This window comes from Triticum aestivum, chromosome 7A, assembly GCF_018294505.1.
Source record: "Triticum aestivum cultivar Chinese Spring chromosome 7A, IWGSC CS RefSeq v2.1, whole genome shotgun sequence".
Lineage (NCBI taxonomy): Eukaryota > Viridiplantae > Streptophyta > Magnoliopsida > Poales > Poaceae > Triticum > Triticum aestivum.
Genome location: NC_057812.1, coordinates 98,185,986 through 98,213,981, shown reverse-complemented (window position 1 = coordinate 98,213,981; position 27,996 = coordinate 98,185,986). Strand labels below are relative to the sequence as shown.

Below are 27,996 nucleotides of genomic sequence, written 5' to 3'. Positions count from 1 at the left end.
TCATGTCGACTCAGCAGCGACCACCATCAGCTTGTCATCATCCAAACCACCTTGTGTCTTGTCCTCACCGTCACGGTCCGGCAGCACGGACGCCAGTGCCTGCTGCCATAGTACACCGTTACCGTTAACGATAGGCAAAAGTGCATCGCTCATTGAGTTGCAAAATAGTAAGAGATTGATCGTCTAACTTACCGTGTTCGCAAGGGTTTGCGTCAGCCGGTTGATATCTTCGGCAGGGACATCTGAATTTGGCTTTACGGCATGCACATTCCTACAATACATCTGTGTTAGCTACAAAGAAAGGTTGACAAGAAAGATACATGCATGCTCCGTGCTCAAGGAAGCAACACTGACCTATCCGGAAGATAGCGAAGTAGGTAGAAAATACCACAGTTTTGACATTACAGCGAATTTTGAAGTATTAAGAATACTGTGAACCTGTTTGGCAAAAGCTTTATACGCTGCAGTTACAAACACGCTCATTGCTAGCTAGCTAGAAGTTCCAAGCTGATGTACGGCCATGCACAAACTAGTACGACCATGCACTAGCCGAACAACCAATATGAACACACCATACACAAGCTCCATGTTACACTGATAAAATGGAGTTGGTTGTCGATTACCACACATGCCATTACGTGCAGCAAGGACATGATCAGTCCATCTCGACCTGGCAAGTCCAGCATACATAGCAAAAACAAAATCAAATCCCCACACACCTTTGCTAGATGAGGACCTGGAAATGTAGGGAACACAGATTGGGACGAGATGACTTCAGTAGGGAAAATCGGAAGCAGCGGCAATCGGAAGTAGCAAGCAGGAAGATGCAATGAAGGACAGTGTACTAATCATTTTCCTCCCCTTTGTTAATTTTTTGATTTGTCCATGACCGCTGACCAAGAGGACAGGCGGTGATGATGGGTTGGGAGTGAGTTGAAGATAACACTCGTTCTTTCGTCCTCTCTGCTTTTTAAAAAGAGGTCGGAGGTTCTTTTTTATATGCAGAGAAAATACCATGGTATTGGAAAAACTGTGGTATTAATACTACAGTTTTTTGTTCAAACCAAACAGCTCACAGTAATTAAAACCATGGTATTCCTAAGAACTGTAGTATTCTCAAAATACATAGAAAATACTTTACTATCAAACGGGGCTTAGTTATAAATAATTCACAAAGAGAAATCTGCCATCCACTCAATTAGCATTGTTTATCATGTATGCTCCCTCCGTCCGAAATTACTTGTCGCTTAAATGGATGTATCTAGCACTAAAATATGTCTAGATACCAGTGGCGGAGCTATGTTGGGGCCAGGGGGAGCATTGGACCAATTTCTGAAGATTTTTTTAGAAAGACTTAGATTAGAATTTTTTTAACATTTGCCCCCCCCCCCCCCTCCAAACACTGATGATTGCATTTCGCCTCCCCAGTGATTTTCGGCTAGCTCCGTCACTGCTAGATACATCCTAATGAAGGAAGTATTAGAAAACACAAGTGCTTCTGATTATCACATATCACAGCACAACATGAACTCTAGGCAAACATGAGAACTGGCATATTCACAAGAACAAACCTGAACAAGATTAAGCATTTTCCGGGTCTGAGAAAAAATTAGAACATGATGTCCCTCTTCAAGAAGATTTCGCTGCAACATCAGGGAGTAGCCACATTTACTTAATTTAGATAAACGAATATGCATTACACTGCTGAGAACTTATATGGGCATGCATCAAAGAATACTTACCAACAAGGACATGATGATAGATATTTTGCACGAGTCTTCATGCCCGACTTGCAGCGCATCATCATCATAGGACACACCAGCAAGATTCAGGGCCATTTTTTTAAAGCCTAACCATATCATGATCATTTAACTTTCCGTCCATGTCTTGAATGCCTTCCAATATGCCCTCAGCGCCTATCTTTGTCAACATCTGTGGGTGATCACATATTTGCTTCAATATCTGTTGAAGAACAGGAAGAAACATGAAACAAGCAGGATCTCACAAAGGAACAGGCACATAAAACATTGATAAAGTAAGGCTATATACCTAACAAATGCATCCTGTCATATAAATATATAATATCCCGTTTAATTTCTAGGTGTGTTTTAGTAGAGAAAACAATCAGTACAAAGGTGTATTTTCATACGAATACGGGTACATTTCTGGACAGTGAAGATTGGTGGAAAGAAATAATTTTTAAACTGATGCTTACCGTGATTTGAGGCAATGGAGATTCCATTTCATTACGTATATCACTCTTCAGAAAAGCTTCATATAGTAGCCTCTGCACAGAAAAGAAAGGAAATTGAATCATTGTCTATTATGACCAGCTTGGTCTATATTAGGAAAAGGCCCACCGGGCATTAGTATTAGGGGCTTGGCCCACAAGTTATCTTAGGCTAAAGTTATAAATACTAGTTGTAAGACACGGTTGAGATCAAGCAATAAAGATATTATAATCTTCTGTTGCCCGGCTCCCTGAGGAGCCGGAACCCTAGCCGCCGCCGCCTCTATCCCTAGCCGCGACGGCGCCTGTCCGCCGGCGCGCCCGCTCCAGCCCTCGTTCCCCTCCTCCTTGCCCATACAATCTGTGTCGGAGGCCTGGTAGGAACCCTAGTCCTACCAATTTGGTATTCAGAGACACCAGCTCGATCATGTCGCTTCCTCCATCACCGCAGCCACTGCCAAACACCACCGCCTCACCTACGCTGCCGCCAGCCCCGTCCGCATCCATGCCGGCGCTCACATCCGGGACGGCCACCCCAACAGCGCCGACCGCCACCGCGGCAGAGCCGCCCCCCATCCTCTCGCCCGAGGAGGTCTCGGGCACCCTTCGGGAGCTCGTCCAGGCGGTCAAAGGCATCAGCCTCTACCTCGCCGGGAACCAGCCTCCGCCGCCGAGCGCCGCCACCACCGCCTACGGGCCGCCGCCGCTTCCGTGGACCGCCCCGGCCTTCCAGTCGCCCTACGGAGGGCCGCCCCCGCCGCCGCTGCTGCTGCAGCACTACCCGACCACGGGGAACCCTTGGCCCGCGTGGTCGGCCGCCACCGCACCGCTGGGGGACCCCTCCCAGCAGCTTCTCCAGGCACCCCCGCCGGCTACTTCGACGCTGGCTGCGGCGCCGCAGCTCCTCTAGGCGTCGTCATCGTCGACTACATCACCACCCGCGCCCAGGCCCACACGGGTCAGCCCCTGCACAAGTGCAGTTTCCGCCATCGCCATCGCCAATTCCCGCGTGGGCAGCCGGCTCGTCGCCGGCCCCGGTGTATGTTGGAAATATGCCCTAGAGGCAATAATAAATTAGTTATTATTATATTTCCTTGTTCATGATAATCGTTTATTATCCATGCTAGAATTGTATTGATAGGAAACTCAGATACATGTGTGGATACATAGACAACACCATGTCCCTAGTAAGCCTCTAGTTGACTAGCTCGTTGATCAATAGATGGTTACGGTTTCCAGACCATGGACATTGGATGTCATTGATAACGGGATCACATCATTAGGAGAATGATGTGATGGACAAGACCCAATCCTAAGCCTAGCACAAGATCATGTAGTCCGTATGCTAAAGCTTTTCTAATGTCAAGTATCATTTCCTTAGACCATGAGATTGTGCAACTCCCGGATACCGTAGGAGTGCTTTGGGTGTGCCAAACGTCACAACGTAACTGGGTGGCTATAAACGTTCTCCGAAAGTGTCTGTTGAGTTGACACGAATCGAGACTGGGATTTGTCACTCCGTGTGACGGAGAGGTATCTCTGGGCCCCCACTCGGTAGGACATCATCATAATCTGCACAATGTGATCAAGGAGTTGATCACGGGATGATGTGTTACGGAACGAGTAAAGAGACTTGCCGGTAACGAGATTGAACAAGGTATCGGGATACCGGCGATCGAATCTCGGGCAAGTATCGTACCGATAGACAAAGGGAATTGTATACGGGATTGATTAAGTCCTCGACATCGTGGTTCATCCGGTGAGATCATCGAGGAGCATGTGGGAGCCAACATGGGTATCCAGATCCCGCTGTTGGTTATTGGCCGGAGAGTCGTCTCGGTCATGTCTACTTGTCTCCCGAACCCGTAGGGTCTACACACTTAAGGTTCGGTGACGCTAGGGTTATAGAGATATTAGTATGCGATAACCCGAAAGTTGTTCGGAGTCCCGGATGAGATCCCGGACGTCACGAGGAGTTCCGGAATGGTTCGGAGGTAAAGATTTATATATAGGAAGTGCTATTTCGGCCATCGGGACAAGTTTCAGGGTCACCGGTATTGTACCGGGACCACCGGAAGGGTCCCGGGGGTCCACCGGGTGGGGCCACCTACCCCGGGGGGCCACATGGGCTGTAGGGGGTGCTCCTTGGCCTATATGGGCCAAGGGCACCAGCCCCAAGAGGCCCATGCGCCAAGAGATGAGGGAAAGGAAGAGTCCTAAAGGGGGAAGGCACCTCCTAGGTGCCTTGGGGAGGTGGGACTCCTCCCTGGCCGCACCCTTCCTTGGAGGAAGGGCCAAGGCTGCGCCCCCCCCCCCCCCCCCCCCCCCGCTCTCCCTTGGCCCTATATATAGTGGGGGGAAGGGAGGGCAACCATACCTAAGCCCTGGCGCCTCCCTCTCCCTCCCATGACACATCTCCCTCCTCCCGCAGCGCTTGGCGAAGCCCTGTTGGAATCCCGCTACTTCCACCACCACGCCATCGTGCTGCTGGATCTCCATCAACCTCTCCTCTCCCCTTGCTGGATCAAGAAGGAGGAGACGTCGCTGCTCCGTATGTGTGTTGAATGCGGAGGTGCCGTCCGTTCGGCGCTAGGATCATCGGTGATTTGGATCACGACGAGTACGACTCCATCAACCCCGTTCTCTTGAACGCTTCCGCGCGCGATCTACAAGGGTATGTAGATCCACTCCTCCCTCGTTGCTAGATGACTCCATAGATTGATCTTGGTGACACGTAGGAAAATTTTGAATTATTGCTACGTTCCCCAACAGTGGTATCAGAGCTAGGTCTATGTGTAGTTACTATGCACGAGTAGAACACAAAGTAGTTGTGGGCGTTGATTTTGTTCAATATGCTTACAGTTACTAGTCCAATCTTGATTCGGCGGCATTGTGGGATGAAGCGGCCCGGACCGACCTTACACGTACTCTTACGTGAGACTGGTTCCACCGACTGACATGCACTAGTTGCATAAGATGGCTAGCGGGTGTCTGTCTCTCCCACTTTAGTCGGATCGGATTCGATGAAAAGGGTCCTTATGAAGGGTAAATAGCAATTGGCATATCACGTTGTGGTTTTTGCGTAGGTAAGAAACGTTCTTGCTAGAAACCCATAGCAGCCACGTAAAACATGCAAACAACAATTAGAGGACGTCTAACTTGTTTTTGCAGGGTATGCTATGTGATGTGATATGGCCAAAAGGATGTGATGAATGATATATGTGATGTATGAGATTGATCATGTTCTTGTAATAGGAATCACGACTTGCATGTCGATGAGTATGACAACCGGCAGGAGCCATAGAAGTTGTCTTAATTTATTTATGACCTGCGTGTCAACATAAACGTCATGTAATTACTTTACTTTATTGCTAACTGTTAGCTGTAGTAGTAGAAGTAATAGTTGACGAGACAACTTCATGAAGACACGATGATAGAGATCATGATGATGGAGATCATGGTGTCATGCCGGTGACGATGATGATCATGGAGCTCCGAAGATGGAGATCAAGAGGAGCAAAGTGATGATGGCCATATCATGTCACTATTTGATTGCATGTGATGTTTATCATGTTTATGCATCTTGTTTACTTAGAACGACGGTAGTAAATAAGATGATCCCTCATAATAATTTCAAGAAAGTGTTTCCCCTAACTGTGCACCGTTGCGACAGTTCGTTGTTTCGAAGCACCACGTGATGATCGGGTGTTAGATTCTAACGTTCACATACAACGGGTGTAAGACAAATTTACACACGCGAAACACTTAGGTTGACTTGACGAGCCTAGCATGTACAGACATGGCCTCGGAACACAAGAGACCGAAAGGTCGAGCATGAGTCGTATGGTAGATACGATCAACATGAAGATGTTCACCGGCAGGAGCCATAGGAGTTGTCTTTATTTTTTGTATGACCTGTGCGTCATTGAAGAACGCCATGTAACTTACTTTACTTTATTGCTAAACGCGTTAGTCATAGAAGTAGAAGTAGTCGTTGGCGTGACAACTTCATGAAGACACGATGATGGAGATCATGATGATGGAGATCATGGTGTCATGCCGGTGACGATGATGATCATGGAGCCCCGAAGATGAAGATCAAAAGGAGCAAAATGATATTGGCCATATCATGTCACTATTTGATTGCATGTGATGTTTATCATGTTTATGCATCTTGTTTACTTAGGACGACGGTAGTAAATAAGATGATCCCTTACAAAATTTCAAGAAGTGTTCTCCCCTAACTGTGCACCGTTGCTACAGTTCGTCGCTTCTAAGCACCACGTGATGATCGGGTGTGATGGATTCTTACGTTCACATACAACGGGTGTAAGACAGTTTTACACAGCGAAAACACTTAGGGTTAACTTGACGAGCCTAGCATGTGCAGACATGGCCTCGGAACACGGAGACCGAAAGGTCGAGCATGAGTCGTATGGTAGATACGATCAACATGAAGATGTTCACCGATGATGACTAGTCCGTCTCACGTGATGATCGGACACGGCCTAGTTGACTCGGATCATGTAATCACTTAGATGACTAGAGGGATGTCTATCTAAGTGGGAGTTCATAAGATGAACTTAATTATCCTGAACATAGTCAAAAGGTCTTCGCAAATTATGTCGTAGCTTGCGCTTCAGTTCTACTGTTTAGTTATGTTCCTAGAGAAATTTTAGTTGAAAGTTGATAGTAGCAATTATGCGGACTAGGTCCGTAAACTGAGGATTGTCCTTATTGCTTCATAGAAGGCTTATGTCCTTAATGCACCGCTCAGTGTGCTGAACCTCGAACGTTGTCTGTGGATGTTGCGAACATCTGACATACACTTTTTGATAACTACGTGATAGTTCAGTTAAACGGTTTAGAGTTGAGGCACCGAAGACGTGTTAAAACGTCGCGAAACATATGAGATGTTTCGAGGGCTGAAATTGGGATTTTCAGGCTCGTGCCCACGTCAAGAGGTATAAGACCTCCGACGATTTTCTTAGCCTGAAACTCAGGGAGAAAAGCTCAATTGTTGAGCTTGTGCTCAGATTGTCTAAGTACAACAATCATTTGAATCGAGTGGGAGTTGATCTTCCAGATGAGATAGTGATGTTTCTCCGAAGTCATTACCACCAAGCTGCTAGAGCTTCGTGATGAACTATGATATATTAGGGACATATATGATGATCCTTGAGATATTAGCGATGTTTGACACCACAAAAGTAGAAATCAAGAAGGAGCATCAATTGTTGATGGTTGGTGAAACCACTAGTTTCAAGAAGGGCAAGGGCAAGAAGGGATACTTAATGAAACGGAAATTCAGCTGCTGCTCTAGTGAAGAAACCCAAGGTTGAACCCAAACCCGAGACTAAGTGCTTCTGTAATAAGGGGAACAGCCACTGGAGGAGAATTACCCAAGATACTTGGTAGATGAGAAGGCTGTCGATAGAAGTATATTGGATATACATTATGTTAATGTGTACTTTACTAGTACTCCTAGTAGCACCAGGGTATTAGATACCGGTTCGGTTGCTAAGTGTTAGTAACTCGAAATAAAAGCTACGGAATAAACGGAGACTAGCTAAAGGTGAGCTGATGATATGTGTTGGAAGTGTTTCCAATGTTGATATGATCAAGTATCGCACGCTCCCTCTACCATCGAGATTGGTGTTTGCGTTGAGCATAGACATGATTGGATTATGTCTATCGCAATACGGTTATTCGTTTAAGGAGAATAATGGTTACTCTGTTTATTTGAATAATACCTTCAATGGTCTTGCACCTAAAATGAATGGTTTATTGAATCTCGATCGTAGTGATACACATGTTCATGCCAAAAGATAGTAATGATAGTACCACCTACTTGTGGCACTGCCACGTAAGTCATATCGGTATAAAATGCATGAAGAAGCTCCATGTTGATGGATCTTTGGGCTCACTTGTTTTGAAAAGTTTGAGACATGTGAACCATGTCTATTGGTGTATATGCATGAAGAAACTCCATGCAAATGGACCGTTTTGACTCACTTGAATCACTTGGGACATGCAAATCATACCACATGGGCAAGATGACTGAAAGCCTCATTTTCAGTAAAATGGAACTAGAAAGCAACTTGTTGGAAGTAATACATTTTGATGTGTGCAGTCCAATGAGTGCTGAGGCATGTAGTGGATATCATTATGTTCTTACTTCGCAGATGATTTGAGTAGATGTTGAGTATATTTACTTGATGAATCACGAGTCTGAATTATTGAAAGGTTCAAGTAATTTCAGGGTGAAGTTGAAAGATCATCGTGACAAGAGGATAAAATATCTATGATATGATCATAGAGATGAATATCTGAATTACGAGTTTGGCACGGAATTAAGACATTGTGGAAATTGTTTCACAACTAATACAGCCTGGAACACCATAGTGTGATGGTGTGTCCGAACATCATAACTACACCCTATTGGATATGATGCATACCATGATGTCTCTTATCGAATTGCCACGATAGTTTATGGGTTAGGCATTAAAGACAACCACATTCACTTTAAATAGGGCACCACATAATTCCGATGAGATGACACCATATGAACTATGGTTTAGAGAAACCTAAGCTGTCATTTCTTAGAAGTTTGGGGCTGCGACGCTTATGTGAAAAAGTTTCAGGCTGATAAGCTCAAACCCAAAGCGGATAAATGCATCTTCATAGGACACGCAAAACAGTTGGGTATACCTCCTGTCTCAGATCCGAAAGCAATAAGGGATTGTTTCTAGAATCGGGTCCTTTCTCGAGGAAAAGTTTCTCTCGAAAGAATTGAGTGGGAGGATGGTGGAGACTTGATGAGGTTATTGAACCGTCTCTTCAACTAGTGTGTGGCAGGGCACAGGAAGTTGTTCCTGTGGGACCTACACCAATTGAATTGGAAGCTTATGATAGTGATCATGAAACTTCAGATCAAGTCACTAACAAACCTCGTGGGATGACAAGGATGCATACTACTTCAGAGTGGTACGTAATCCTGTCTTGGAAGTCATGTTGCTAGACAACAATGAACCTACGAGCTATGGAGAAGCGATGGTGGGCCTGGATTCCAAAATGGCTCGAGGCCATATAATCCAAGAGAGGATCCATATATGAAAACAAAGTGTAGACTTTGGGAGAACTACTTGATGGTCGTAAGGCTGTTAGGTACATATGGATTTTAAAAGGAAGACGGACAATGATGGTAGGTATCACCATTAAGAAAGCTTGACTTGTCGTTAAGATGTTTTCCGACAAGTTCAAGGAGTTGACTGCAATGAGACTTTCTCACTCGTAGTGATGCTAAGAGTCTGTTGGAATTATATTAGCAATTACTGCATTATTTATGAAATCTTGCAGATAGGATGTCAAAACATTGTTTCCTCGATGTTTTTTTTGAGGAAAGGTTGTATGTGATACAACCGGAAGGTTTTGTTAATCCTGAAAGATGCTAATAAGTATGCAAAGCTCTAGCAATCCTTCTAAGGACTGGAGTAAGCATCTCGGAGTTGGAATGTATGCTTTGATAAGATGATCAAAGTTTTGGGTGTATACAAAGTTTATGAGAAACTTGTATTTCCAAAGAAGTGAGTGGGAGCACTATAGAATTTCTGATAAATATATGTTGACATATTGTTGATCAGAAATGACGTAGAATTTCTGGAAAGCATATAGGGTTATTTGGAAAGTATTTTTCAATGGAAAGCCTGGATTAAGCTACTTGAACATTGAGCATCAAGATCTATAAGGATAGATCAAAATTCTTAATGGTACTTTCAAATGAGCACATACCTTGACATGATCTTGAAGGTGTTCAAGATGGACCGGTCAAAGAAGGAGTTCTTGCCTGAGTTGTAAGGTATGAAGTTAAGACTTAAAGCTCGACCACGGCAGAAGAAAGAGGAAGGACGAAGGTCGTCCCCTATGCTTTTGTCATAGGCTCTATACGGTATGCCATGCTGAGTACCGCACCTGATGTGTGCCTTGCCACATATCTGGCAAGAGGGTACAAAGGTAATCTAGGAGTAGATCACCAGATAGCGGTCTAAATTATCCTTAGAGGAATAAGGATATGTTTCTCGGTTATGGATGTGATAAAGAGTTCGACGTAAAGAGTTACGTCGATGCAAGCTTAACACCTATCCGGATAGCTCTGAGTAGAGATACCAGATACGTATAATGGAACAACAATTTAGAATAGCTCCAAGTAGAACAATTATTTGAAATGGCTCCAAATATAGCATAGTAGCTGCATCTACAAGATGACATAGAGATTTGCGAGGTACATACGGATCTGAAAGATTCAGACCCGTTGACTATAACATCTCTCACAGGCATAACATGTTCAAACCCAGAACTCATCGAGTGTTAATCACATGGTAATGTGAACTAGATTATTGACTCTAGTAAACTCTTTGGGTGTTAGTCACATGGGGATGTGACCTTGAGTGTTAATCACATATCGATGTGAACTGGATTATTGACTCTAGTGCAAGTGGGAGACTGTTGGAAATATTCCCTAGAGGCAATAATAAATTAGTTATTATTATATTTCCTTGTTCATGATAATCGTTTATTATCCATGCTAGAATTGTATTGATAGGAAACTCAGATACATGTGTGGAGACATAGACAACACCATGTCCCTAGTAAGCCTCTAGTTGACTAGCTCGTTGATCAATAGATGGTTACGGTTTCCTGACCATGGACATTGGATGTCATTGATAATGGGATCACATCATTAGGAGAATGATGTGATGGACAAGACCCAATCCTAAGCCTAGCACAAGATCATGTAGTTCGTATGCTAAAGCTTTTCTAATGTCAAGTATCATTTCCTTAGACCATGAGATTATGCAACTCCCGGATACCGTAGGAGTGCTTTGGGTGTGCCAAACGTCACAACGTAACTGGGTGGCTATAAAGGTACATTACAGGTATCTCCGAAAGTGTTTGTTGGGTTGGCACGAATCAAGACTGGGATTTGTCACTCCGTGTGACGGAGAGGTATCTCTGGGCCCACTCGGTAGGACATCATCATAATGTGCACAATGTGATCAAGGAGGTGATCATGGGATGATGTGTTACGGAACGAGTAAAGAGACTTGCCGGTAACGAGATTGAACAAGGTATCGGGATACCGATGATCGAATCTCGGGCAAGTATCGTACCGATAGACAAAGGGAATTGTATACGGGATTGATTAAGTCCTCGACATCGTGGTTCATCTGATGAGATCATTGAGGAGCATGTGGGAGCCACCATGGGTATCCAGATCCCGCTGTTGGTTATTGGCCGAAGAGTCGTCTGGGTCTTGTCTACGTGTCTCCCGAACCCGTAGGGTCTACACACTTAAGGTTCGGTGACGCTAGGGTTATAGAGATATTAGTATGTGGTAACCCGAAAGTTGTTCGGAGTCTCGGATGAGATCCCGGACGTCACGAGGAGTTCCGGAATGGTCCGGAGGTAAAGATTTATATATAGGAAGTGCTATTTCGGCCATCGGGACAAGTTTCGGGGTCACCGGTATTGTACCGGGACCACCGGAAGGGTCCCGGGGGTCCACCGGGTGGGGACACCTACCCCGGGGGGGCACATGGGCTGTAGGGGGTGCGCCTTGGCCTATATGGTCCAAGGGCACCAGCCCCAAGAGGCCCATGCGCCAAGAGATGAGGGAAAGGAAGAGTCCTAAAGGGGGAAGGCACCTCCTAGGTGCCTTGGGGAGGTGGGACTCCTCCCTGGCCGCACCCTTCCTTGGAGGAAGGGCCAAGGCTGCGCCCCCCCCCCCTCTCCCTTGGCCCTATATATAGTGGGGGGAAGGGAGGGAAACCATACCTAAGCCCTGGCGCCTCCCTCTCCCTCCCATGACACATCTCCCTCCTCCCGTAGCGCTTGGCGAAGCCCTGTTGGAATCCCGCTACTTCCACCACCACGCCGTCGTGCTGCTGGATCTCCATCAACCTCTCCTCCCCCCTTGCTGGATCAAGAAGGAGGAGACGTCGCTGCTCCGTACGTGTGTTGAACGCGGAGGTGCCGTCCGTTCGGCGCTAGGATCATCGGTGATTTGGATCACGACGAGTATGACTCCATCAACCCCGTTCTCTTGAACGCTTCCGCGCGCGATCTACAAGGGTATGTAGATCCACTCCCCCCTCGTTGCTAGATGACTCCATAGATTGATCTTGGTGACATGTAGGAAAATTTTGAATTATTGCTACGTTCCCCAACAGTGTATACCACGGCGCCGGAGCACCCGACGCCCTCCCTCCGGTTTGACCATCCCTCCGGCTCGGCGACCTACGCCCCGGAGATCCCCGACCCGGCACACTCGCTTCCACCGACTGCAGCCATCCCCGGGCATGGCGGTCCGACACCCCCTCGCTTCGCCAAACTGGACTTTGCCACCTACGAGGGCACGGAGGACCCTCTCAACTGGCTCAACCAGTGCGAGCAAATTCTTTCGCGGGCAGCGGACGCTCGCTTCGGATCGTACCTGGCTCGCATCCTATCATCTCCGCGGCGCGGCGCAGACCTGGTACTACGCCCTCGAGCAGGACGAGGGCGGCATGCAACCATGGGAGCGCTTCTGGGAGCTCTGTCTTCTCCGGTTCGGGCCTCTTATCCACGGGAGCCGCCTGGCGGCCCTCGGCCATTTACAGTTCACCTCCACTGTTCAGGACTACGCCGACCGCTTCCAGGCCCTGGTGTGCCATGCGCCGAGTTATTTGTGGGCGGTCTGCTGGACCATATTCGCGTGGACGCCGAGCTCCGGGATCCCCCGACCTCCAGACAGCCACGTACTACACCCGAGCTTTCGAGCAGCGGGCCCAGGCACTGCAGCAACAGCTCGGACGAGGCGGCCGGCAGCCCAGCCGACCAGCGCCGACTCCTCCAGCACCGGGCCGGCCTCCTCCAGCCGCGACGACCACGCCCCCGGCCACCACACGGACTTTTCACCGGTTGTCACCTGCTGAGCAGCAGGAGCGTCGCCGTCAGGGACTCTGCTTCAACTACGATGAGCCCTACACGCCAACCCATGTCTGCCCCCGCCTCTTTTACTTGGAGACGGTCGACTACACCGAGGCGGACGACTCGACCGACGTGACACCACCACCCGAGGCGGCCGTGGACGCGCGGATCCCTCGGCGACGGCATGCGTCGTCTCCCTCCACGCCCTCGCTGGCATCCGTGGCGAGCAGACCATGCTGCTGCCGGTGACGATCCATGGCGAGCGGCTGGTGGCCCTGCTAGATACTGGCTCCACCCATAACTTCTTGCCCGAGGCGACCATGCGTCGGCTAGCCCTTCCGACGATGGGCGGGGAGCGCCTGCGGATCACCGTGGCGAACGGCGATCGCCTCCGGTGTCATGGGCTCGCCCATGACGTTCCCATCTCCATTGGTGGCGAACACTTCTCCATTACATGTGCAGGGATCGACCTCGGCTGCTTCGACTTCATCCTCGGGGTGGACTTTCTACGGACCCTCGGTCCCATCCTATGGGACTTCGACGCGCTCACGATGATGTTCTGGCGGCTGGGCCGCCGCGTCCGGTGGGGCGGCCTTGGGGGCGCTGCGCCGGCCGTGCCCCATCTCCAGCTGGTCGCCGCCTCCTCGGAGGCCGAGCAACCCCTGCTGGATTCCCTTCTACAGCAGTACAGCGACCTCTTCGACGAGCCACGGGGTCTTCCGCCCGCCCGGGTGTACGACCATCATATCCACCTCATGTCGGGTACCCCTCCTGTGGAGGTTTGGCCCTACCACTACCCTCAGCTGCAGAAGGATGAGTTGGAGTGCCAGTGTGCCCTGATGCTCGCCGCGGGCATCATCCGGATCTCCACGTCACCCTTCACTGCCCCGGTGCTGCTCGTCCGAAAGTCGGATGGTACTTGGCGTTTCTGCATCGACTACCGTGCCATGAACGCGCTCACGCTCAAGGACAAGTTCCCTATACGGGTGGTCGACGAGCTCTTGGATGAGCTCCATGGGGCGCGCTTCTTCACCAAGCTCGATCTCCGGTCAGGCTATCATCAGGTGCGTATGCATCCAGACGACATCGCCAAGACGGCATTTCGCACCCACCTGTTGGAAATATGCCCTAGAGGCAATAATAAATTGGTTATTATTATATTTCCTTGTTCATGATAATCGTTTATTATCCATGCTATAGTTGTATTGATAGGAAACTCAGATACATGTGTGGATACATAGACAACAACATGTCCCTAGTAAGCCTCTAGTTGACTAGCTCGTTGATCAATAGATGGTTACGGTTTCCTGACCATGGACATTGGATGTCGTTGATAACGGGATCACATCATTAGGAGAATGATGTGATGGACAAGACCCAATCCTAAGCCTAGCACAAAGATCGTGTAGTTCGTATGCTAAAGCTTTTCTAATGTCAAGTATCATTTCCTTAGACCATGAGATTGTGCAACTCCCGGATACCGTAGGAGTGCTTTGGGTGTGCCAAACGTCACAACGTAACTGGGTGGCTATAAAGGTACACTACAGGTATCTCCGAAAGTGTCTGTTGGGTTGGCACGAATCGAGACTGGGATTTGTCACTCCGTGTAAACGGAGAGGTATCTCTGGGCCCACTCGGTAGGACATCATCATAATGTGCACAATGTGACCAAGGAGTTGATCACGGGATGATGTGTTACGGAACGAGTAAAGAGACTTGCCGGTAACGAGATTGAACAAGGTATCGGGATACCGACGATCGAATCTCGGGCAAGTATCATACCGCTAGACAAAGGGAATTCTATACGGGATTGATTAAGTCCTTGACATTGTGGTTCATCCGATGAGATCATCATGGAGCATGTGGGAGCCAACATGGGCATCAAGATCCCACTGTTGGTTATTGACCGGAGAGTTGTCTCGGCCATGTCTGCATGACTCCCGAACCCGTAGGGTCTACACACTTAAGGTTCAATGACGCTGGGGTTATAGGGAATAGATGTACGTGGTTACCGAATGTTGTTCGGAGTCCTGGATGAGATCCCGGACGTCACGAGGAGTTCCGGAATGGTCCGGAGGTAAAGATTTATATATGGGAAGTCATCATACGGTCACCGGAATAATTCGGGGGTTACCGGTATTGTACCGGGACCACCGGAGGGGTTCCGGGGGTCCACCGGGAGGGTCCACCTGCCCCGGAGGTCCCTATGGGCTGTATGTGGAGAGGGACTAGCCCCTTAGTGGGCTGGGCACCTCCCCCCTAGGGCCCATGCGCCTAGGGTTTGGGGGAACCCTAAAGGGGGGGCGCGCCCCTTGCCTTGGGCGGCAAGGCGACCCCCCTTGGCCGCCGCCCCCTCCTCAGATTGGATCTGAGGGGGCTGGCCCCCCTCTCCCTTGACCCTATATATATGTGGGGGTGGGAGGGCGGCTGCACCCAAGTCTTGGCGCAGCCCTCCCCTATCCCAAGTCCTCCTCTTCTCCCACGGTGCTTGGCAAAGCCCTGCAGGATTGCCACGCTCCTCCTTCACCACCATGCCGTCATGCTGCTGCTGGATGGAGTCTTCCCCAACCTCTCCTTCTCCCCTTGCTGGATCAAGGCGTAGGAGACATCATCGGGCTGTACGTGTGTTGAACGCGGAGGTGCCGTCCGTTCGGCACTAGGATCATCGGTGATTTGGATCACGACGAGTACGACTCCATCAACCCCGTTCACTTGAACGCTTCCGCTTAGCGATCTACAAGGGTATGTAGATGCACTCTCCTTCCCCTCGTTGCTAGATTACTCCATAGATTGATCTTGGTGATGCGTAGAAAATTTTGAATTTCTGCTACGTTCCCCAACAGTGGCATCATGAGCTAGGTCTATGCGTAGTTTCTATGCACGAGTAGAACACAAGTTGTTGTGGGTGTCGATTTTTTCAATTTACTTGCCGTTACTAGTCTTATCTTGATTCGGCGGCATCGTGGGATGAAGCGGCCCGGACCGACCTTACACGTACTCTTACGTGAGACTGGTTCCACCGACTGACATGCACTAGTTGCATAAGGTGGCTAGCGGGTGTCTGTCTCTCCCACTTTAGTCGGATCGGATTCGATGAAAAGGGTCCTTATGAAGGGTAAATAGAAATTGGCATATCACGTTGTGGTTTTCGCGTAGGTAAGAAACGTTCTTGCTAGAAACCTATAGCAGCCACGTAAAAACTTGCAACAACAATTAGAGGACGTCTAACTTGTTTTTGCAGCATATGCCTTGTGATGTGATATGGCCAAAAGGATGTGATGAATGATATATGTGATGTATGAGATTGATCATGTTCTTGTAATAGGAATCACGACTTGCATGTCGATGAGTATGACAACCGGCAGGAGCCATAGGAGTTGTCTTAATTTATTTATGACCTGCGTGTCAACATAAACGTCATGTAATTACTTTACTTTATTGCTAAAGCGTTAGCCATAGTAGTAGAAGTAATAGATGATGAGACAACTTCAAGAAGACACGATGATGGAGATCATGGTGTCATGCCGGTGACAACGATGATCATGGAGCCCCGAAGATGGAGATCAAAAGGAGCAAAATGATATTGGCCATATCATGTCACTATTTGATTGCATGTGATGTTTATCATGTTTTTGCATCTTATTTGCTTAGAACGACGGTAGTAAATAAGATGATCCCTCATTAAAATTTCAAGAATGTGTTCCCCCTAACTGTGCACCATTGCGAAAGTTCGTCGTTTCGAAGCACCACGTGATGATCGGGTGTGATAGATTCTAACATTCACATACAATGGGTGTAAGACAGATTTACACACGCGAAACACTTAGGTTGACTTGACGAGCCTAGCATGTACAGACATGGCCTCGGAACACAAGAGACCGAAAGGTCGAGCATGAGTCGTATGGTAGATACGATCAACATGAAGATGTTCACCGATGATGACTAGTCCGTCTCACGTGATGATCGGACACGGCCTAGTTGACTGGGATCATGTAATCACTTAGATGACTAGAGGGATGTCTATCTGAGTGGGAGTTCATAAGATGAACTTAATTATCATGAACATAGTCTAAATTGTCTTTGCAAATATGTTGTAGATAAATAGCTCACGTTGTAGCTCCCTGTTTCAATACATTCCTAGAGAAAGATTAAGTTGAAAGATATTGTAAGCAATGATGCGGACTAGGTCCGTAGTCCGAGGAGTGTCCTCACTGCTACACAGAAGGCTTATGTCTTTGATGCACCGCTCGATGTGCAAACCCCTACAACGTCGTCTGTGGATGTTGTGAACACCTGACAGACACATCCTGATGACTACTTGATAGTTTAGTGCACCATACTTTACGGCTTAGAATCGGGATTCCAATGACGTTTTGAACGCCATAGAACATATGAGATGTTCCAAGAGCTGAAATTGGGATTTCAGGCTCATGCCCGTGTTGAGAGGTGTGAGACCTCTGACAAGTTCTTTTGCCAACAAGATGGAGGAGAATAGCTCAGCTAGTGAGCATGTGCTCAGAATGTCTGGGTGCTACAATCACTTAAATCAAGTGGGAGTTAAACTTCCAGATAAGATAGTGATTGATAGAGTTCTCTAGCCACTATCACTAAGCTACTAGATCTTCGTGATGAACTATGACATGCAAGGGATGGAATTGATCCCGGAGCTGTTCGCGGTGCTTAAGACCGCAAAAGGTAGAAATCAAGAAGGAGCATCAAGTGTTGATGGTTTAACAAGACCACTGGTTTCAAGAAGGGCAAGGGCTAGAAGGGAAACTTCATGGATGGCAAACCAGTTGCCGCTCCAGTGAAGGAACCCAAGGTTGAACCCAAACCCGAGACTAAGTGCTTCTATTGTAAGGGGAACGGTCACTGGTAGCGGAATTACCCCAAATGCATGGTAGATAAGAAGGCTGGCAACTTCAACAAAGTATATACGTGTTATTAATGTGTACCTCACTAGTACTCCTGGTAGCACCTGGGTATTGGATACCGGTTCAGTTGCTATTACTGGTGACTTGAAGCAAAAGCTACGGACTAAACGGAGACTGGCTAAGGGCGAGGTGACGATGTGTGTTGGAAGTGTTTCCAAAGTTGATGAGATCACCATCGCACGCTCCATCTGCCTTCGGGATTAGTATTGAACCTAGATAAATGTTATCAGGTGTCTACGTTGAGCATGAATATGATTAGATCATGTTCATTGCAATACGGTCATTCATTTAAGTTAGAGAATAATGGTTATTCTGTTTACATGAATGATACCTTTCATGGTCATGCACCCTATGTGAATGGTTCATTGAATCTCGGTCGTGGTAATACACATGTTCACGCCAAAAGATGTAGAGTTAATAATGATAGTACCACTTTCTCGTGGCACTGCCGCTTAGGTCATATTGGCGTAAGATGCATGAAGAAACTCCATGTCGATGGATGTTTGGAGTCACTTGATTTTGAATCGCTTGACACATGCGAGCCATGCCTCATGGGCAGGATGACTAAGACCCCGTTTTCAGGTACAATGAAACGGGCAAGTGACTTGTTGGAAATCATACATGCTGATGCGTGTGATCCAATGAGAATTGAAGCGTGCGGTGGATATCGCTATTTTCTCATCTTCACTGACGATTTGAGTAGATATAGGTATATTTACTTAATGAAGCACAAGTCTGAAACGTTTGAAAAGTTCAAGCGATTTCAGAGTGAAGTTAAGAATCATCATAACAAAAAGATCATGTTCCTACGATCTGATCAAAAGGGGATTTTCTGAGTTATGAGTTTGGCAATCACTTAAGACATTGTGGAATTGTTTCACAGTTGAAGCCACCTGGAACACCACAAGGTAATGGTGTGTCCGGACGTCGTAATCGAACCCTATGAGATATGGTGCGATCTATGATGTCTCTTACCAATCTACCGTTTTCATTTTGAGGTTATGCGTTAGAGACAGCTGCATTCACTTTAGATAGGACACCATCTAAGTCCGTTGAGACGATGTCGTATGAACATTGGTTTGGCAAGAAGCCAAAGTTGTCGTTTCTTAATGTTTGGGGCTGCGATGCTTAAGGATTCAACCGGAGAAGCTCGAACCCAAAGCGGACAAACACATCTTCATAGGATACCCAAAGGTGACAGTTGAGTACACCTTCTATCTCAGATCCGAGGGCAAATTGTTTGTCGCTAAGAACGGGTCCTTTCTCGAGAAGGAGTTTCTCTCGAAAGAATTGAGTGGGAGGAAGATAGAACTTGATGAGGTTGTCAAACCTTTATTTCAACCAGAGAGTGATGCAACACAGAAAGATGTTTCTGTGGCACCTACGTCTGTTGAATAGGAAGTTAATGATAGTGATCATGAAGCTTCGGATCAAGTTGCTATCGAACCTCGTAGGTCGACAAGGATATGTACTACTCCTGAGTGGTACGGTAATCCTGTCTTAGATATCATGTTGTTAGACAACAATGAACCTACGAGCTATGGAGAAGCGATGGTGGGCCTGTATTCCGACAAATGGTTAGAAGCCATGAAATCCGAGATAGGATCCATATCAAAAGTATGGACTTTGGTGGACTTGCCCGTTGATCGTCAAGCCATTGAGATAAATGGATCTTTAAGAAGAAGACGGATGTGGGCGGTAATGTTACCGTCTATGAAGCTCGACTTGTGGGAAAGAATCTTTTCACAAGTTCAAGGAGTTGACTACGATGAGAATTTCTCACCCATAGCAATGCTTAAGTCCGTCGGAATCATGTTAGCATTAGCTGTATTTTTCGATTATGAAATCTTACAGATGGATGTCAAAACAAGTTTTCTTACCAGTTTTCGTAAGAAAAATTGTATGTGATACAATAAAAGGTTTTGTCAATCCTAAGGATGCTAAAAGGTATGCTGGCTCCAGCAATCCTTCTATGGACTAGAGCAAGCATCTCGGAATCGGAATATATGTTTTGATGGAGTGATCAAAGCTTTTAGGTTTATACAATGTTTGCTAGAAACTTGTATTTACAAGAAAGTGAGTGGGAGCACTACAACATTTCTGATAAGTATATGTGGATGACATATTGTTGATCCGAAATAATGTAGAATTTCTGGAAAGCATAAACGGTTGTTTGAAGAGTGTTTTTCAAAGGAAGACCTGGATAAAGCTGCTTACATATTGGGCATCAAGATCTATAGAGATAGATCAAGACGCCTGATGATACTTTCAAAGAACGCACACCTTGACATGTTTTTGAAGGAGTTCAAAATAGATCAGTCAAAGAAGGGGTTCTTACCTGAGTTGTAAGGTGTGAAGTTGAGTAAGACTCAAAGCTTGACCACGGCAGAAGAAAGAGGAAGGACGAAGGTCGTCCCCTATGCTTTTGTCATAGGCTCTATACGGTATGCCATGCTGAAGTACCGCACCTGATGTGTGCCTTGCCACATGTCTGGCAAGAGGGTACAAAGGTGATCTAGGAGTAGATCACCAGATAGCGGTCAAAATTATCCTTAGAGGAATAAGGAAATGTTTCTCGGTTATGGAGGTGATAAAGAGTTCGACGTAAAGAGTTACGTCGATGCAAGCTTAACACCTATCCGGATAGCTCTGAGTAGAGATACCGGATACGTATAATGGAGCAATAATTTGGAATAGCTCCAAGTGGAACGTGGTAGCAGCATCTACGATATAAAGTTTTGCGAAATACATAGGGATCTGAATATGGCAAGACCCGTTGACTACAACCTCTCTCACAAGCATAACATGATCAAACCCAGAACTCTTTGAGTGTTTATCACATAGTGATGTGAACTAGATCATTGAGTCTAGTAGACTCTTGGATGTTGGTCACATGGCGATGTGACCTGTGAGTGTTAATCACATGGCGATGTGAACTAGATTATTGACTCTAGTGCAAGTGGGAGACTGTTGGAAATATGCCCTAGAGGCAATAATAAATTGGTTATTATTATATTTCCTTGTTCATGATAATCGTTTATTATCCATGCTAGAATTGTATTGATAGGAAACTCAGATACATGTGTGGATACATAGACAACACCATGTCCCTAGTAAGCCTCTAGTTGACTAGCTCGTTGATCAATAGATGGTTACGGTTTCCTGACCATGGACATTGGATGTCGTTGATAACGGGATCACATCATTAGGAGAATGATGTGATGGACAAGACCCAATCCTAAGCCTAGCACAAAGATCGTGTAGTTCGTATGCTAAAGCTTTTCTAATGTCAAGTATCATTTCCTTAGACCATGAGATTGTGCAACTCCCGGATACCGTAGGAGTGCTTTGGGTGTGCCAAACGTCACAATGTAACTGGGTGGCTATAAAGGTACACTACAGGTATCTCCGAAAGTGTCTGTTGGGTTGGCACGAATCGAGACTGGGATTTGTCACTCCGTGTAAACGGAGAGGTATCTCTGGGCCCACTCGGTAGGACATCATCATAATGTGCACAATGTGACCAAGGAGTTGATCACGGGATGATGTGTTACGGAACGAGTAAAGAGACTTGCTGGTAATGAGATTGAACAAGGTATGGGATACCGACGATCGAATCTCGGGCAAGTATCGTACCGCTAGACAAAGGGAATTGTATACGTGATTGATTAAATCCTTGACATCGTGGTTCATCCGATGAGATCATCGTGGAGCATGTGGGAGCCAACATGGGTATCCAGATCCCGCTGTTGGTTATTGACCGGAGAGTTGTCTCGACCATGTCTGCATGACTCCCGAACCCGTAGGGTCTACACACTTAAGGTTCGATGACGCTAGGGTTATAGGGAATAGATGTACGTGGTTACCGAATGTTGTTCGGAGTCCCGGATGAGATCCCGGACATCACGAGGAGTTCCGGAATGGTCCGGAGGTAAAGATTTATATATGGGAAGTCATCATACGGTCACCGGAATAATTCGGGGGTTACCGGTATTGTACCGGGACCACCGGAGGGGTTCCGGGGGTCCACCGGGAGGGTCCACCTGCCCCGGAGGGCCCTATGGGCTGTATGTGGAGAGGGACCAGCCCCTTAGTGGGCTGGGCGCCTCCCCCCCTAGGGCCCATGCGCCTAGGGTTTGGGGGAACCCTAAAGGGGGGGCGCCCCCCTTGCCTTGGGGGGCAAGGCAACCCCCCTTGGCCGCCGCCCCCTCCTCAGATTGGATCTGAGGGGGGCCGCCCCCCTCTCCCTTGCCCCTATATATATGTGAGGGTGGGAGGGCAGCTGCACCCAAGTCTTGGCGCAGCCCTCCCCTATCCCAAGTCCTCCTCTTCTCCCGCGGTGCTTGGCGAAGCCCTGCAGGATTGCCACGCTCCTCCTTCACCACCATGTCGTCATGCTGCTGCTGGATGGAGTCTTCCCCAACCTCTCCTTCTCCCCTTGCTGGATCAAGGCGTAGGAGACGTCACCGGGCTGTACGTGTGTTGAACGCGGAGGTGCCGTCCGTTCGGCACTAGGATCATCGGTGATTTGGATCACGGCAAGTACGACTCCATCAACCCCGTTCACTTGAACGCTTCCGCTTAGCGATCTACAAGGGTATGTAGATGCACTATCCTTCCCCTCGTTGCTAGATTACTCCATAGGTTGATCTTGGTGATGCATAGAAAATTTTGAATTTCTGCTACGTTCCCCAACACCACCATGGCCACTTCGAGTTCTTGGTGATGCCCTTCGGCCTCGCCAACGCCCCAGCGACTTTCCAGGCCCTGATGAACGACGTCCTCCGGCCCTACTTACGGCGGTTTGTGCTTGTTTTCTTTGATGACATTCTTATCTACAGCGCCACCTGGGCTGAGCACCTTTAGCATGTCGCCATCGTCGACAACGAGCTTCGAGCGCACCACCTCCACCTTAAGCGCTCGAAGTTCTCGTTTGGGACACCTACCGTCGCCTACCTCGGCCATGTCATCTCTGCCGACGGGGTGGCTATGGACGCCGACAAGGTGGCGGCCGTCTCCACATGGCCGACACCTCGCTCGCCGCGGGCTCTCCGCGGGTTCCTCGGCCTCGTCGGCTACTACCGGAAATTTATCCGGGAGTTCGGGCTCATCGCGGCGCCCCTCACGCGGTTGCTTCACCGCGACGCTTTCACTTGGGACGACGAGGCGACGGCGGCATTCGAGGCCCTCAAGGGGGCCCTCACGACGGGCCCCGTCCTCTAGATGCCCGACTTCGACCGCCCGTCCGTGGTGGACTGTGACGCCTCGGGCGCTGGTTTCGGTGTCGTGCTTCATCAGGGCGATGGACCCCTCGCCTTCTTCAGCCGGCCTTTCGCTCCTCGCCATCTCAAGCTGGCGGCATACGAGCGGGAGCTCATTGGCCTTGTGCAGGTCATTCGTCATTGGCGGCCATACTTGTGGGGACGGTCCTTCCACATTCGCACGGACCACTACAGCCTGAAGTTCTTGCTGGACCAACGGCTGTCGACCGTGCCACAACACCAGTGGATCGGCAAGCTCTTCGGCTTCGACTTCTCCGTCGAGTATCGGCTGGGCCGCCTTAACACCGTGGTCGATGCGCTGACCCGTCGCGACTCCGACATCGCCTCCGTCGACGAGTCCACCGGGACGGTCCTGTGCATCCGCTCCGGGCTGACGTTCGATCTCTTCGCCGACATCCGCCGCGCAACTGCGATGGCCGACGACGTCGTCCTTCTTCGGCAGCAGCTCACGGCCGTCGACCTGGAGGAGCCATGGCGCTTCTCTGACGGACTGCTTCTCCATGGGCGTCGGATCTTTGTTCCGGCGCATGATGATCTCTGTCACCAGGTGTTACAGCTCGCCCACTCGGCAGGTCATGAGGGTGTGCAGAAAACCCTCCATCGTCTTCGCGCCGACTTCTACATCCCTGGCGATCGCACCCTGGTCCGCGACTGGGTTCGATCTTGTCAGACATGCCAGCGCAACAAGACGGAGACCCCGCGGCCGGCTGGGTTACTTCAGCCCTTGGAGGTGTCGTCTCAGGTCTGGGCGGATATCTCCATGGAATTCATCGAGGGCCTCCCCAAGGTGGGCGGCAAGTCGGTCATCCTCACGGTGGTCGACTGCTTCTCCAAGTACGCCCACTTCATCGCGCTCGGCCATCCGTACACGGCGGCGTCCGTGGCCCGGGCCTTCTTCGACGGCATTGTCCGTCTACACGGGTTCCCTGCTTTGATCATCAGTGATCGGGACCCAGTGTTCACGGGCCATGTCTGGCGCGACCTCTTCAGGATGGCATGTGTCCAGCTCCGCCTGAGTACGGCATTCCATCCTCAGACAGACGGTCAGTCCGAGGTGGTTAACAAGGTCATTGCCATGTATTTGTGTTGTGTGACAGGTGATCAGCCTCGCGCTTGGGTGGACTGGCTCTCTTGGGCGGAGTACTGCTACAACACCTCCTATCACTCCGCCCTGCGCGCTACGCCGTTTGAGGTGGTCTATGGTCGACCACCCCCGCCTATACTACCGGTGGACCCGGAGACGGCTCGGACAGCGGTTGCGGGTGACCTTATCCGCACCCGCGACGAGATGCTTGCTGAGGTCCGTCAGCATCTCCTTCAGTCCCAGCAGCTGGCCAAGCATTACTACGACGATCATCACCGCGAGGCGGAGTTCGCGGTGGGTGATTGGGTGTGGCTGCGTCTTCTCCACCGCTCTACGCAGTCGCTTGACCCTCGCGCCAAGTGCAAGCTCGGGCCTCGCTACGCCGGGCCCTTCCCTATCTTGGAGCGCATTGGGAAGGTGGCCTATCGTCATCAGCTTCCAGCCCACGCTCGCATCCACGACGCCTTCCGTGTGGGGCTGCTCAAGCCTTTTCGTGGCGAGCCACCGGCGGCTCCTCCGGCGCTTCCGCCAACCGCCGATGGTCGCATTCTTCCAGAGCCGGCCAAGGTGTTGCAGGCACAGCTCCGTCGTGGCGTCTGGTTCGTCCTCGTTCAGTGGGCGGGCTTTCCGGAGGAGGAGGCTACTTGGGAGCAGCGTGAGGATTTTCGCCAACACTATCCAGACTTTCAGCTCGAGGACGAGCTGTTTGCGCAGGCGGGGAAAGATGTTATGACCGGCTTGGTCTATATTAGGAAGAGGCCCACCGGGCATTAGTATTAGGGGCTTGGCCCACAAGTTATCTTAGGCAAGTTATCTTAGGCTAAAGTTATAAATACTAGTTGTAAGACACGGTTGAGATCAAGCAATAAAGATATTATAATCTTCTGTTGCCCGGCTCCCTGAGGAGCCGGAACCCTAGCCGCCGCCGCCTCTATCCCTAGCCGCGACGGCGCCTGTCCGCCGGCGCGCCCGCTCCAGCCCTCGTTCCCCTCCTCCTTGCCCATACAATCTGCGCCGGAGGCCTGGTAGGAACCCTAGTCCTACCATTGTCATATGCACTAAATCGCTCAACCTGTTTTTGCATCAATGATACAAATTTTGTACCTGGCGATCTGTTAATTTCAGCCAGATAATTAGCTCATTCTTCTTACCAAGTGTTTTCCCATTTTTCGAGCCAATATCAAGGGACACTTCACCTTTCATACGACGCAAAAAATAGGGCTTTATCCGTTCTCTTAATTTATGTGAAGTACCAAACAGGACAACACATATTATGACTTGTTTAGTATAACCGGCTTCGAGTAGTAATTCAGAAGGATAAACAACATTTGTGAATAAAATGGTAATAACAAAAAGTAATGTCGTTTTAAAGAATGGAAAGTGCACATGTTGGAATATATCAAGCACCATGAGATTGTACAATAATGTTGAACATTGCATTTTTGTGACAACGCTTGTGCATCATCTATCTCTTAGACACAAATACCGAAAAAAGGCAATGTGCTTCTCTCGATTGGTGGCATCCTTTTCATTTCCTCGATTGATAGCATTTTCATACCTTTCTCTAAACCTGCCATGCATAATTTAGATAAATTAATAGCGTTAGACTATGAAAAATAAATAAAGGAACATTGTTAATGCAGGAAAGCAATAGAGTAAGTGAATTACTCATCCCTATCACCCAGGACTTCCGGGCAACAGAAATAGAAAAGGGCCCACAATTCCTGTGAGAATACACATGTTTGATTACTTGCATTGGTATAACAATATCGCAATGGGGGCATATTGATCATATAGTGGTATTAAATTAGAGGACTGTAGGTGCTTTTCAGGTAGTACCTTCAAGTTATTTTGTATGGGTGTGCCACTTATGGCAATCCGGTGGACAGTCAGTATTTTACATATACTTTTCAATCTTTCTGTCATAGGGTTTTTGATTTGTTGTGCCTCATCAAGAACAACATAGTCCCATAGGTTTCTCTCATCATCATCATCCGCTTCATGGTAGAAGTCACCCCTTATCCGCTTGTAATTTATTCGGACGATGTCATATGTTGTCAGTACTACACCGCCCTCCTGTAGAAGAGGATAAACAGCAGAGGAAATTCATAAAAATATCTTAGAAAAACATTCTGGGTATGTGCATTCTTTTAACTGAAACTATATATGTTTAGTCAAATTTAACAGAATGGCAGGATATAAATGATCAGCGGAAGATTAACATTCATTATATCTAAGGAATTTAAAGAACCTTGAATGCGTGTTGGAGCTCAGAGTTGCGAACATTTGCGTTGGGACCAGAGTAGCTGTAAACAGATGAAAAAAAAAAGAATCAATCAATCTGTTGGCAGCAGTCGTAAGTCCTGACCTGTATCAACTCTAAGAAATCAAAAGATGATATGTTGTGAATAGGTAGGTGGTGCATATATCCTACTCGCTGATCTTGCTTTTGAGGCCAACAAGTGTAAGTTCTTTGATCCAATGAGTCACAAGTGTCTTTGGAACGACAACCAACACTCTCCTGATTAAACCTGAATGGAACAATCCGGCTAGGAAAGCAGAAATCTGCACGGCAAAAGTAACAAATTATTAGCAAATACTAAATTGCAGCACCACTTGATCGATACACTGCGGCTGAACTAGGAAACAAATAACAAGTACATTAAGGGGCGAACTACAACAACTGATTATCTTGGACATAATCAATGGTTAAAATCCTGTGATACTGCAGAACTAGTAATGCTGTAATCAACCAAACTATTCTGAAGAAAAAACAATCAATCGATCTGAGTATCTGACAGTGTAACCAATGAACTGAATCTACTACAAGTGAGACTAGAGATTGAGATTGGAACGATAGGGAATGGAGAATGAGTTAGCAAGAAACCCTACCTGCATGGTCTTCCCCAGTCCCATGTCATCGCCGAGGATGCCATCTGAGCCCCTGGCGCTGGTGGGGATAAAGCATCCCTGATATCCTCGCTGGAAGCTTGTACAGCAGCCTGCCGGCGCTTTCGCCGGTGGGATCCTCCATCTCCAAGTCCACTGCCCCATCGACTTCCTTCAGGTCGTCTCGGCGTCCGGGAGAAGCTGGGCGGTCGCCGTCCGGGGACGACTGGGTGCAGGGGCCTACGTCTACCAGGGCGCCGCTGGAGCCGCCGAGGGTGAGAGGCTGGACAGGAACGCTGCCGGCCAGGCGGAGGGTGGCCGAGGCTGGGGCCGCCAGCGACGCGGCGAGATGTGCCCAGGCCGCGGTCGAGGAAGAAGAGGGGGCCTCGGGCACGGGCTCCTTGCCGCGGGCGACGTCGGGACTCGGGAACGAGGCGGGCCGCGGGGAGCGCGGCAGGAGCGGCGGCGGCCACGGCGGTCGCTGCAGGGGCGACGGGAGCCACGGGAGTCGCAGCCACGGGGCCCACGGCAAAGGGGCGCCTGGTGTGGCCGGCGAGTCGAGGTCGGCAGAGAGGGAGCTACCAAGAAGATGATCCATGGCGGGATGTT

At 48.6% G+C, this 27,996-nt stretch overlaps 1 pseudogene; it reads right to left on the bottom strand.

Moving 5' to 3' along the window:
* Positions 1–27,992, bottom strand: LOC123153112 (SNF2 domain-containing protein ENL1-like; annotated as a pseudogene).
* Positions 27,993–27,996: the final 4 nt, after the last annotated feature.